Genomic DNA, 14927 nt, shown 5'->3' with positions numbered 1-14927 from the left:
CAGAGAAAGAAAATTATAGACCAATATCCCTAATGAATATAGATGCAAAAATCTTAAATAGGATACTAGCAAAAAGACTCCAGCAAGTGATCAGAAGGGTCATCAACTATGATCAAGTAGGATTTATACCAGGGATGCAAGCCTAGTTCAATATTAGGAAAACTATCCACATAATTGATCACATCAACAAGCAAACCAACAAGAACCACATGATTATCTCAATAGATGCCGAAAAAGCCTTTGATAAAATAGAACACCCATTCCTACTAAAAACACTAGAAAGCATAGGAATAGAAGGGTTGTTCCTAAAAATAATAAACAGTATATATCTAAAACCATCAACTAATATCATCTGGAATGGGGATAAACGAAATCCATTCCCATTAAGATCAGGAGTGAAACAAGGATGCCCATTATCACCTCTATTATTTGACATTGTATTAGAAACACTAGCAGTAGCAATTAGAGAAGAAAAAGAAATTGAAGGCATTAAAATAGGCAAGGAGGAGACCAAATTATCGCTCTTTGCAGATGACATGATGGTCTACTTAAAGAATCCTAGTGATTCAACCAAAAAGCTAATCAAAATAATCAACAATTTTAGCAAAGCTTCAGGATACAAAATAAACCCACATATGTCATCAGCATTTCTATATATTTCCAACTCAGCTCAGTAGTAGGAACTAGAAAGAGAAATCCCATTCAAAATCACGCTAGACAAAATAAAATACTTAGGAATCTATCTCCCAAAACAAACATGGGAACTATATGAACACAACTACAAAACACTCTCCACACAACTAAAACTAGACTTTAACAATTGGAAGAAATTTAACTGCTCATGGGTAGGATGAGCCAATATAATAAAAATGACCATCCTACCCAAAGTCATTTATCTATTTAGTGCCATACCCATGGAACTTCCAAAAATTTTTTTACTGATTTAGAAAAAACCATAACAAAGTTCATTTGGAAGAACAAAAGATCAAGGATATCCAGGAAAATAATGAAAAAAAAATACAAAGGAAAAGGGTCTTGCAGTCCCAGATCTCAGACTATATTATAAAGCAGCGGTCATCAAAACAATTTGGTACTGACTAAGAGACAGAAAGGAGGATCAGTGGAATAGACTGGGGGCAAGCAACCTCAGCAAGACAGTATATGACAAACCCAAAATTCCCAGCTTTTGGGACAAAAATCCACTATTTCATAAAAACTGCTGCGAAAATTGGAGGACAGTGTGGGAAAGATTAGGTTTACATCAACACCTCACACTCTACACCAAGATAAATTCAAAATGGGTGAATGACTTGAACATAAAGAAGGAAACTCTAAGAAAATTAGGCGAACACAGAATAGTATACATGTCAGACCTTTGGGAAGGGAAAGACTTCAAAACCAAGCAAAACTTAGAAAGAGTTACAAAATGTAAAATAAATAATCTGCAATACATAAAATTAAAAACTTTTTGTACAAACAAAACCAATGTAACCAAAATCAGAAGGGTAGCAACAAATTGGGAAACAATCTTCATAAAAACCTCTGACAAAGGTTTAATTACTCAAATTTACAAAGAACTAAATCAATTGTACAAAAACTCAAGCCATTCTCCAATTGACAAATGGGCAAGGGACATGAACAGGCAGTTCTCAGCCAAAGAAATCAAAACTATTAATAAGCACATGAAAAATGCTATATGTCTCTTATAATCAGAGAGATGCAAATCAAAGCAACTCTGAGGTATCACCTCACACCTAGCAGATTGGCTAACATGACAGCTATGGAAAGTAATGAATGCTGGAGGGGATGTGGCAAAGTGAGAACAGTAATTCATTGCTGGTGGAGTTGTGAATTGATCCAGCCATTCTGGAAGGCAATTTGGAACTATGCCCAAAGGGTGATAAAAGCCTGTCTGCCCTGTGATCCAGCCATAGCACTGCTGGGTTTGTACCCCAAAGAGATAATAAGAAAAAAGACTTGTACAAGAATATTCATAGCTGCCCTTTTTGTGGTTGCCAAAAATTGGAAAATGAGGGGATGCCCATCAATTGGGGAATGGCTGAACAAATTGTGGTATATTTTGGTGATGGAATACTATTGTGCTAAAAGGAATAATAAAGTGGAGGAATTCCATGGAGACTGGAACAACCTCCAGGAAGTGATGCAGAGGGAAAGGAGCAGAACCAGGAAAACATTGTACACAGAGACTGATACATTGTGGTACAATCGAAGGTAATGGACTTCTCCATTAGTGGCAATGCAATGTCCCTGAATAATCTGCAGGGATCTAAAAAATACCACAAGCAGAGGATAAACTGTGGGGGTAAAAACACTGATGAAAAGCAACTGCTTGACTACAGGGGTTGAGGGGATATGACTGAGGAGAGACACTAAATGAACACTCTAATGCAAATACCAACAACAGGGAAATGGGTTCGAGTCAAGAACACATGTGATAATCAGTGGAATCGTGCATTGGCTATGGGAGAGGGAAAGGTGGTGGGAGGTGGGGAGGGGAGGAAAAGAAAATGATCTTTGTTTCCAGTGAATAATGTTTGGAAATGACCAAATAAAATAATGTTTAAAATTAAAAAAAAAAGATAGCACTAAAGGAGAAAACCTTAAATGTGCACATTGAATACATGAATATTTGAAGTATATGACAGTACTATATATTGTATAATAAAATTGAAACTAGATCTTTCCAGTTAAGGGATTGGGCTTCTTATTGCCTTTTGTCATTGGTATCCTTAGGTCAAAATTACACAATGATACATTGCAAACATGAACAGAATTATTATAAGAAATAGCTTCATCACTACACACAGATGAAATTAAATAAGAGCTAAAATTGAGAAAATATTAAAAACTGAAAAGAGAAAAGTTGAAAAATCCAAATTAAGGGAAAATTTTCACTTTGTGCAAACTCAAGAGATGTTGACATATAAAAAGCATATTTCAAATGATATTTCAAATTATTTTGAAAAGAAAATAAGCATTTATAGACTAGAGTTCCAAAAATGCCCTCTTGAGTTTATGGCATGAATCTAATTAGCAGACCATCTATATACAAAAAATAATAATTCCAAAAATATGACAAAATATTAATTTAATTATCTTATTTCTCATTTTCCCCTCTTCCTTTGAATTTTTTTTTCTTTTTCCATGCCTTTTCCCAAGAAAGATTTCTTTATTGTTTTCTTGAATCCTTCCATTCTAATTTTTTTTTATTTGCTATAGAAAATAAAGTTTCTAAATTATCAAGTGTAGTTTCCCTTTTCAAACCAGTTTCTAGGTAATTGCCATGTATACTTTATCCCCTTATGGAACTTATTTCTCATGCCTTCTTCAAAACATCACTTGAGAATTATACATTGACATATAATAGATATCTCTGTTTCCCAAATTGCATGATTCAGTTCTATCCTCTGCCTTCTCTATGATCATTTCTTTTCCCATTTGCTATATCATCTTCTTTCTGGGTCTTCTGACCATTCTGAATGTAGAGGGCTTCTAAAATCTCTCATTTCCCTTTTTCTAAAGCAGGAATTATTCAAAAAGTCACAGTATTATATTAGAGGAAGTGGTTTCCCAGAGAACCAACTCTATGAAAATTAATTTCATTATAAGATCAACATCTCTCATTACAGATTACATCTCCCGCCCCCCCACTCCCCGCCTCATGTACCATGAGAGTATTCTTCAGTGGGACTGTCTTTCCCCATCAAACTGATTTTCCTCTCTTTCTTTCCTCCTGTCCCTTTCCCTCCACTTAGTCACCTCACCTATTCCCCAATGAAACAATATCATGGCTTCATGAGTTATCATGGACTTAATGGTTTCAAATTACACATTCCCCTTTATCTTCCATCTCAGTTCTCCCATTTTATATATTCTCTAATTATATAATTTAAGCTCACAAATAGTTATTCACATTTGGGGTGTGCGGTGAAGCTTTGGATCCCATGCTTCTTCAAACCTATTCTACCATCACTACTCACATGCCTTTAAATTCTATTTTCACCTGTTTCTTGTCGGATTATGAAAAAGGAACACTTAATGGTTCCATTAGTGTTTATTTTTGCTAACCAATAGGCATTTTCTCTTTCTATATTTTTAAAAAACAGTTTCCAGAAAAAAGTATATTTTGTTACTTTTGCTTCCCTTTGAAATTAAGTAATTCTTTTAAAAAATTGGAAAATTAAGAAGAGGTATTAAGATAAATAAATATGTATTTTGCTTTTTTTCTCAGAATCCACAACTGATATTGCTTCCCATTTTTGACCTTATGAAAATATAGGCCCAATCCACTATTCATTTACTAGAATCGCATTATGGAAGGGAACCATTCATTTATTAAAACCCCACTGTGGAAGCATAAGCAGTGTGGTAGAATGGCAGGCACTCTAAATTTATATCAGGGATATTAGGGCACAGCTCTTGTTCTGCCACAAGCTTGTTGGGTGACTTTGAGTAACATCACATGATTTTTCTATTACTGAATTTCATCATGGACACAATGAGGTGTAAGAAGGATTTTAAAAAATCTTTTTTAATTTAATTTTTTTAACTTTTAAAAAAATTAAAAGTTCCAAAGTTTAATTTTTTTCTTTTTAATGAAGAAAAGTTATAATTATAATATATATTTGTAATATGTTATATTACAAATATAATATAATTATAATAAAATTATAGTTCTTTTATACCAAGTCAAATTATTTTTCCATGACTTGAACTTTTAAAACTCTTATTTTTCTCTTTTTGTACTCTCATACTACATGGCAATATGAAAATATTGAAGAATCATGGTTTCCTTATATAAAATAGTTTGATTTTATGACAACTTGACTCAGTAGTACTTTACAATTCTCAATCTTAATATCCTATAATTCTAAATCAAACCTACATGAGAGAAATTAACTGTAATTAGGCATTGTATAAATTAACTACTTTTGCCTTGGACCGTCAATCAAAGTATTTCTAATTCTCAGGCTCTATCTTAGGTAGGATTACAGCTATCTTATGATATGCATCTCCCCAGGAAAAGAAATGGAAAATTTCTTCACTGAAAGTTGCCAAATTTTGAAACTCTCATTCTGAAGAAATTTTCAGTTTTGTTCTACACGTTTTCTGTTTTTAGCTCTCAAAAAACTCCTGGAGTAATTAAAGAAGTAACTGTAGAAGTACAATGAAAATCTATATGGATTTCTTAAAGTGGAACAATGTATACATATACATTTTCACTTTAAAGAAATATTCAAAACTTATGCCAATGGAACATTTGTCTCCAGTTAGTCCTGAAACCTTTACTTCCATTGGTAGGTTGGTAACACGGTTGCTCTTACAATGAAGATACATGAAAGGTATAGAATGGCTCTTGATCTTCTCCCCTTGTGCTTTTCAACAATCAGCCAATAAACTCAAGTATCTCTTAACAAAGTCATGACTTCAAATAGAATTTTAAAAATACAATAGTTTCAAAATATTTTCCCAGTAAACCTGATGCCTAGTCTATAAATAGAAGCAGTATCCATGGGAGAAGTAGACTCAAATTTAGAGCACAATAAGAATAAGTTGTAAATTTATAATACATGTATTGGAAAGGTAACTTGATAATTTGGGGCCTTCTATGACTACATTCACTTAAGTATGAGGCAGGAAATCCCTTCTTTATAACTATAACTTGTGGCCTAGTTCCATAAACTATAGGCTTTAATATACAAGATTCAGTCTTAGTATTGTTTACCTTCTCAGGGCTCATTTCATATACACAGGGTTTTTTTTCCATATGTTTTTGGCTTCTTTTTTTCTGCATTCAAATTTGCCTCTGGGAAATCTCAGAATGTATCTTTAATTCAACTATTATCTTGGTCTCCACAGATGTGGTTAAAAGAGTCCTTGGCTCCCATTGAAGCACTCAAGGTAACAATGCATACTAGACAAAGGATAGCCTTTATTTCACTCTAGAGATCACTCAAAAAACACAAAAAGAAATCTCAATAGAGATTTACAATTCCCTTTCTCTGGTGAGATCCACTTTTCCACTAGTGCCTCATACAGGACCACCAATGAAATCATTCTGTAAAGTCAAACTGTGGTTTGCATTTCCCTCTAATTGGAAACTAACTTGGGACTGCAAGAGAGGTAAACCTTTGACATTTATTTTAAGTTTGTTAAACACAATTTTATACTCATCACAATAATAACATGTAGTATATCAATATAATTTATGGTCTTAATAAACTTGTATTTTGACTGCTATCATAATCAAATTATATTTCTTACAAATGCACATTAACTAGTATCAAAAATATTATTTCTATGTGTAACTTATCTACATGATATCAAAACAAATTTTCATGAAATTTTGACTACATGATTGATTTTACATTTGCCTAGACATGTTAGGCATCATTAATAAAAATAATAAAATAACTAGAAGTAAAATGTCTACATTACAAGGTATTAAATGAACAATAACAAAATAAGAGCTGAAGAATGGTTAAGGTATCCTTTTCGCAAAACATTTGTAAAGTGTTATTTGATAAATTACTACTAAGGAGAAAGAGAAAATTACTAGGTATTTCACACTTTTCTTTCATCTAAAAAAAACCCCTACTATTATATTCACTGCTAATTTCCATTATCAATAGCAAAGGATAGTTTTGTATATCTGTCTATAAAACTGAGAGGCTGACTTTGGAATTGACATTCAACTGCAATAGAGTGAAGTATCCCACCATTGTCTCAATATAGGCCCAATAAACAAGCACCCTCAGAGAAGTGTAATCATAAAATTACAAGTATTTGTATTTCTTCCATCTACATCAGAAGTTATAAAACGGCATAAATATGAGATTTCTAGACTATAAGATTGGGGGTCTGGTTAGTAACAAAGTTGTATGTCCTTGGACAGAATATATAAAATCTCTAGCCCTCAGTTTCCTTAATTGTAAAGTAAGCAGATTGGATTGATGCTCTTTAAGGTTCCTTCCTGCTCTTATATTCTAGGACTACATTTTTTTTTCAATTTTAAAGGAGAGTAATTTGAAGCTTCACTCATTTTTTTTAGATTCCAGGTAAAATGAAGGGATTGGGGTAAAACACAGTTTATTATTATTCCAATTGGGAGCAAGTATGGCTCTTATTGGTTCCGGACAATGTAAATGCTATTTGTCTTCCAATTTTGCCATAGTGTGCTGTTTTACCAAGTTTTCACACATATATATGAATATGATTGAAATGTCTATCCATGTAGCATCTATTCACTTTGAACACACTCCCATTTGGCATGCTTTGACTTGTTCAAGAAAAATAATCCTTATTTTTTCTTCTCCCTGGTAAGATCAGTCTTTCCCATGGTATTGGATCAGTAAAACATTTTAAAGGAGATCTTCCTTAGATTATGTTCAGCTACATATGGATGTTGAAATCAAGTGACAAAGAAAATGTGGTTTGGGTGAATGTATAGTGGTAAGACTGTATGTCAGTCTTATTCATCTTCTGGGACAAACTACTTTCAAGCCTGGGAAATATATATCTCATCAAATTGACAGACTTTTTGATGTGAGTAGTAAAGGATGTCAAAGTTACAAAGAAGAAACACTATAACCACCTTAAAGCTAGTTTTCACAGTTTCTGAGAATCTTTGATAGGTGGAGGTTTGACTAAAATAGATCTCAAAGGCAATCTGGTCAAACTGCTAACTACTCAAAGGATTCTCTTACAATATATTTCAGAAATAGTTATCCAGACTTTGTTATTAAGAGAGAAGCCATTACCACCCAAGGAAGCCCATTCCATATTTGTTTAGTTCTAATAGTTAAGTTAGGTCATGTCTCCTTATATCAAGCCTATTTCTACTTGTGTTGAGTATCCACTTATTTCTAAAGGAAGCAAATGTTCATTTTTTAAAAGAACCAATGAAACTATAGACGAGTATCTTACACCATTTGCCAACATGGGATAAAAATGATTACATGAACTAGGCACAAGGGAGTTATCAAAAGCAAATTAGAACAGGGAACATATAAACTATAAGATTTCTGCATAGGAAAAGAATTTATGAATAGATAGAAAGCATTATAATATGTAAAATGGATCATTTTGGATACATTAAATTGAAATGACTTTGTACAAAGAAAATGGATGTAGCCAAAATGAGAAGAAAAGCAATATGTTTGGAGGGGGGAAAGGAGGTGAGGTGGGGTAACTTATAGATGGTTTCTCAGATAGAGGTCTCATATCTAAAACATATAAAAAATTTTATCAAATTTATAAGAATATGAGCCATATCCTAACTGATAAATGGTCAAATATTATGAACAGATATCTTTTGGATGAAGAAAACCAAAGCTATATGCAACTATATGAAAAAAACTATGTCATTACTGATTAGAGAAATCAAAATCAAAAACAACTATTAGAAACCACCTCATACCTGTTAAATTCATTAAAATAAGAGAATAAAATGACAACTCTTGGAGAGAATGTGGGAAAAGGGAGACACTAATACTGTAAGATCAGAGATGAGAGATTTTACATGGACAAGAGATCATCTCTTGAAAAGGACCTACTGGATGAAGACCCTACATTACAGTACTCTCTCAATAGAACTATGAACTGATTGAACCATTTTGGAGAACAATCTGGAATGATAACCAAAGGATTACAAAACTGTGCATACCTCTTGACTCAGCAGTACCACTATTCAATTCATTTTCTAAGGTGACTAAAGAAAAAGGAAAAGAACCTATATGTTCTAAAATATTTCTAGGACCTCTTTGTAGTGGCAAAGAACTGGAAATTGAAGAGATATCCATTAGTTGGTCAATGGTTAAACAAGTTGTGGCATATGAGTATGATGGAATACTACTATAGTGTAAGAAATGACAGGTCAATTTCATTTTTTTAAATGGAAAGACCTACATAAAGTTATAACAAATGAAACAAGCAAAATCAAGACACCATTGTATTAGCAGCAGAAATATTGCTTGAAAAATGAGTAGTATATCTCTACCTCCAAAGAAAGAACTGATAAGTAGAAAAAAACAAAGAATGGTTTTATATATGCATATCTTTTTAGTCAAATATTGTCTTCCCTAATAGGGGAAGGTAGGGAGTTACCTGGGTATTTTAATGTAATGAATAAATAAATTTAAATTCAGAAAAAGAGGCAATGGCATAATAGGGGGATATTGAGACTTGCTAATGAATTGGACTTTAGGAAGGCAGATTTACACAAAATTGTTGGTCTCACTCTTCTAGAATCATCCAAGTCCAGTGGCAAGACAAAAGTCAGGTTGACTGGCAGTGGCCTGGGATGTAGTAGAATACCCTGGCATCTTTGTGTATGACCAGACCCTTAGCATTCCATAGTGTCTGCTGCCTTCACAAATGTTGGTGTTCTTATCCACCCATTCTTCCAGGGAAAGTTTTCACATGTTTGAAGTGTGTTGGTTACCTTCAACCAGGTTAAGACATGAATGAGACAATTGAATATAATATGGGATGTAGATGGTATATTAGCAAAGAGCTTAAGAGTCAGAAGGACCTAAGTTTAATTTATCTTAGATATTAAATATCTATATTATCCATGAAAGTCATTTAATTTCTTTCATTCTCCATCTCCTTCCTCATCCAAAAACTGGGATAATGATAATATCTGCATGTCAAGGTTGTTATAAGGAAGAAATAAGATAATTATAAAACACTTTATAAATCTTAAAGTTTAAAATAAATGTTAACTATTATTACTATTACTATTACTGCTGCTACCTTCTAGAACCAAGAAGCACAAATTTATTTATTCTTCTACATGAGAATCCTTCAAATATTTGAAAATAAAATTATCACACCTCTCAATGTCTTTTCCTCTACATTGTTAGTATTTCCATTTCTTTCAATAGATCTTCATCTGCAATAATATCAAGGTTCTTCAGATTATCAGCATGTTTCTTAAAGTTTAACTTCCAAAAGAATATATTTTGAAGTGTAGCCATCACCTCTCTAGTCTTAGACTACTTTTATAAATGCTTTTTTAAAAAATCTTTTATATTCCTGACAATGGATGGATTGATGGATAGATAGATAGATAAACATAGATAGAGATATGTCTTTTTATTATCATTTTATTAGGTTCAGACTAATGTTCTAGCCTTTAAAGTGCCTTTTCCAGCTCTGTCATCTGATGATTTTGGTTTCCCTCTTGTCTTTGAGTCATCTGTAGATCTGATAAAAATATCATTTATTGGTTTAATCAAGTCCTTGGTAAAAAAACTAAAATGCATGGGGGTAAGACAGAGCCCCAGGATAGTCTACTAGTGACCTCCTTCCAAACTGATATAAAACATATAGTGACTATATTTGGGGTTGGGTCATTCATCCAACTCTAAATCCACCTAACTGTACGATTGTGTCACTCACATCTCTCTGTCTTGTCCAGAACAACTTAAGACAGTGCTCTGCTAAAATCTCATTAAACTATACCTACAACATTCCTTTGTGTTTGTTCTATAGTGTACAATGCTTGTCAACTAGGAAATGAAGTTAGTCTGGCATGACCTGTTCTTATTTCAGTTATGCTGGTTCTTTGTGATACCTTCCATTTCTAGATGTCCAACCAACTGATCTTTCTGATTCTTGAATTTTAAAAGGAATTGAAATCAACTTTGCTGGTTTATAACACTTTTTCCAGTTTTTTAAATCAAGATATTGATCCTTTCCAGTTACTTGGTACCTCTTTTATTCTCTACAGTCTTTTAAGGACCAATGGCATTGAGTCAGCAATCTCATCTAACACTTTTTTAAATACTTAAGGATATAGTTCATCATTCCTTGGTGACTTGAATTTCTAAAAGGCAGTGGATACTCCCTTACCACCTCATAAATCATTCTCCTTGGCAGTGAAGCAAAAAATAAAATAAAAATTAAGCAGCTTTAACTTGTCTCTGTCTGTGTTAGTAATCATTGTCCCAACCACCCAGAAAAAGTATTCCTATCATTTATTTCATTCTCCTATTTCCTCCAATAAAGACTTTTATAAGCCTTTTTTGTCCATACCTTTCTTTGCCAACTTTCTCATATTCTGAACTTTATCAGTGCTGAAATTACTCTCACAAGATAGTCATGCTATTGTTCCTCTCTCTCCTTCATTACTCTGACTTTGATATTCTCTGAAGAATTTTAAAAAAAATTTATTTGTTCATTTCATTGCCAGTGCATCTATACTGTTGTCTTCAGGAAATTCCCCACTTTACTCATTTTCAGAATTGCTTCTCTTTATGTCTTCAGTATTTAACTCTTGAAAATTTCTATACTTTTTAGGCTCACTCATCCGGTAAAATTTCAGTCCATTAAATCCATTTTTTTCTGAATTATTTTAAATCTGTTCTATAAAAATCTGTAGTGTTCATCAGATTATACCCAAACCTCCTCTCCTCTAGCACAAATTTTAGATAAACTGGTCAATTCTTTCCACCTTTCCACCTTCTTTCCACAACAATATTCCCATCATTTTTATCCCAGTAGCTAGTTCCTAGTGGTTGAAGAGAATAACAATTTTAGAAGGGATATGGGATGAATAATATAAAGGGGAAAAACTAGTGTGTAAGCAAATTATAAAGGTGCTTAATTATAAAGCAAATAATTCTTAAACCATGAACCAAAATTAAGATTGGTTCATTTTTTTAATTCCAGAAAAGGGATATAGCCTTTGTCATTAAAAGCCATTTAAAATTCATATTTCAAACATTTCCATCTTTTTTTCCTCATCTCATTTTCAAACAAAAAGGAATTTATAATACAATGTATGCACATACTGATTTCCAAATAATCCTTTCAAGTTGCTGGTTTGCAAGGGGGCCTATGTGAAGAAATAAACTAAATTTCATACTTTGAAAAAAGGTAGAATTCTAAATCTAGAGGGAAATTAAATAGAAGGTGGATGTCTATGGATTCTATGGATGTCAAATAGGGCATACACACACTGATGTAATTGTTATAGCAGTTGGTTTTGCTTTGCTTTTTTTTTTTCATTTCAAATAGAAGATTTTAGATGGAAATGGTCAAAGAGAGGAGATATAAGGTAATGGGAATAAAAACAAAAGCAGAGGTACAACTTTGAGTTTTTTAAATGAAAAGGGCATCATTAGATTGTTTGATTTTTAATGTAAAGACAGATGTCCTCAGGAAATAAGTGATAAAACAGACACAATGACTTCCCTACTTTAATAGAGGATAGTTGAGAGTACTTAAGAAGAATTTAACCTATGCCACAAATATGCATGTCACAATTATTTTTTCACTGTTGTGTTCCCATTTTAAGCTCATCTACCTTGACTTCGGATATCCTATTTGCAAAGGGGACCATAGTGACATTAAGCAAGCTGACCACGTAAAAGTACAAGCCTTTGACTCTGGTAAGGAAAGAAGTTCCTTGAATTTTGAAATGACATGTCCCCTGTGATCTGTGTGTGCTCATTCCTGCATGCCTATACGAAACAAGAACCTAAGCTTGGGCAGTCACATATACTCAGCAGGTATTAAGTGGGATTTAGCAACAGAGGTGGAGACATTCCCTGGAAATATTTTACAGCGCAGTCCTTGTCAAAAATCCTTTGCTGCTTGCCAGTATGCAGAAGGAAATGCATTTAAAGGAGATTCTTTCTTGGTAGTAGTTGTTATTGTTTCTTTCTTAATGTGGTTCTTTCTATTCTATAAGCTACTTCCTATAAAGGGGGGAAATACTGATCAAAATAATTAGCATATTCTAAAATCCAATTTAGCTCTGTCTCCACTGGATTTTTTATAAGTATACTTATTACAGATGTGCTTTTTTTCCCCCTAAAGCTGCAACTTTGAGCCAACTGTGGTAGTAAGGATTATGGGCATTAGTCCTTCCCTTTCCAATCTTCACTCAACTTCATCCTGTAATGGGGTAGGGAGACACCAAAGAGATTGAGGAGTCTTAGGATGTCCATTAATCTTAAGCTTCTTACTAACTATTAGGACTTTTCTCTAAATGAAGGCAAATCTTAGACATAACCCAAGATAATGGGTATATGGTCTTCTGTCATCACACCAAGCCCCAAAGACCAACTTCAGCCTTGAGTCTCTAAAAATCTAAAAAATGTGGCACCTATTTATTTCCTGTATAAAAACAGGAATTGAATTTTAAAGAATTAGTTCATGAATACATGGAAAAAGGCTGTGATCACTATAAACCAAACTAGGTTCATTAAGTAAAAGTCATGCCACACTAAATTTGTTTCCTTCTTAAATAAGATTGTTAAATTGGTAGTTCTAATAAATCAAGAGGATTTGATGGGTAAAATACACTAGTTCCTATAAAGGCAATTGACAAAAAATATTTCATAATTTTCCTTGTCAATAAGATTTGGATGTTAGAGAGATTATTCAGATGGCCTCAGAGCTCATTGACAGACTAGAGTCAAAGAATCTGATTATTTATTTATTTTAGCTTTTGCAAAAGGGCATTTACTTCTAAGATATGGTAAGAAGAGAAATACAGATATCTCCCTCATTATTTTAAGGGCACACATCACCCTATATCCTTTGATTTCTGGGAAGAATAGGATCAAACTTAAAACCATTTCTTCAAGGCATTGACCCCACTGAAATAATTTACAAAATACAGAATATTTACCCCATGAGTCTTCTAAGCTGAAGATGAGCTGGGTGCTGAAGATGCTTTCTTCATCTGATTCTCCTGATGTTTTGAAGCACACAAAGTCATAGCCAACAGTATAATTTCCTTCACTTAAAAAGAAAAAAAATAAATTCTGAGACAAAAACACACATATTAGTCAAGAGAACTAGAGAGAAAGACTCAAGAGATTCAGAGAAAGACAGACAGAGAGAGGAGGGAGAGACAGAGACAGAGAAAGAAAAGAAAGAAATAGGGGGGGATGATGTCTTATAGTATTATCTTTCTGGAGTCAGTCAACCAGGAAAAAGTCATACAAGGACAGGCAATCAACATAAGAGTTAACAGAGTTGAGGTCAATGTAGGAAAAGGTATTAAGTCACCTACATTGAGTTCTGCTCTTGTACCTATCCTATTCTACATTTTTATAGTTACTTGAATGAAGGAGAAGATGGCATGTTTAAGTAAAAGAGTGACAAAGAGAAAGAGAATAAGAAAATCAAAACAGGTAGAAACTCAAACAAAGCAGACAAAGTGACAGAGACAGAGACAGAAAGATAGCTCGTTCATATGTAATGCACATTTCAATTCAGATGCCCCTTATAAACTTGGAGTTAATAGATTCTCAAAGGCTAAGATAATTCTTAACAAGCTAAAAGGAATTCTAATGTGGATCTAGCTAGCTTTGCCTTATATTTGCCATTTGTGAGCTAAATTTGGAGAGGCTCAGCACTAGATTCAGAAATTTACAAGGATTTACAACTGTAAGGAATCTCTTGGATCAATTAATCCAACCCTAATCTCATAGATTAGTAAATCGAGGTTCACAGTCAACTAGACAACATGATTAAGTGCTTATTATCTACCAAATGAAGTGACTTGTCTAAAATTATAGAGAGAATAAGTGCAGAATCAGGATCTGAACAAGTCTTCTACGCAAAATCTAAAGTTGGCTATGGAGTGACCTTTTTTTTTTCAGGCAAGGACTCTCACAAAGACAGACTCTTTGTTCATGGAAATGCTGTCAACTATATTGGTTGAGGAGGTTTCCACACAGACCTTGGAAAGCCTCTATAAATTGTGTATACATTTTGACTCTAAAGCAAAGATTCCCAACTTTTTTGTGTTGTAGACTGCTTTGGAAATCTGTTATCACTTCTCAAAATTATGTTGTTAAGTATATAACATAAAACAGAATTAAAAGGGAAATCAGTCATTTAAAATATCTTAACATCAATAAAGACATCAAAATATATATTTA

The 14927-nt window shown here is 33.2% G+C and overlaps 1 pseudogene; it reads left to right on the top strand.

Annotated features, from left to right (window-relative positions):
• Positions 1-14707, top strand: part of LOC130454721 (ubiquitin domain-containing protein UBFD1-like) — a 40742-nt pseudogene extending 26035 nt beyond the window's left edge.
• The last annotated feature ends 220 nt before the right edge of the window (positions 14708-14927 follow it).

Source organism: Monodelphis domestica, chromosome 5 (genome assembly GCF_027887165.1).
Source record: "Monodelphis domestica isolate mMonDom1 chromosome 5, mMonDom1.pri, whole genome shotgun sequence".
Taxonomy (NCBI): Eukaryota; Metazoa; Chordata; class Mammalia; order Didelphimorphia; family Didelphidae; genus Monodelphis; species Monodelphis domestica.
This window is presented reverse-complemented; position numbering and strand designations above follow the sequence as displayed.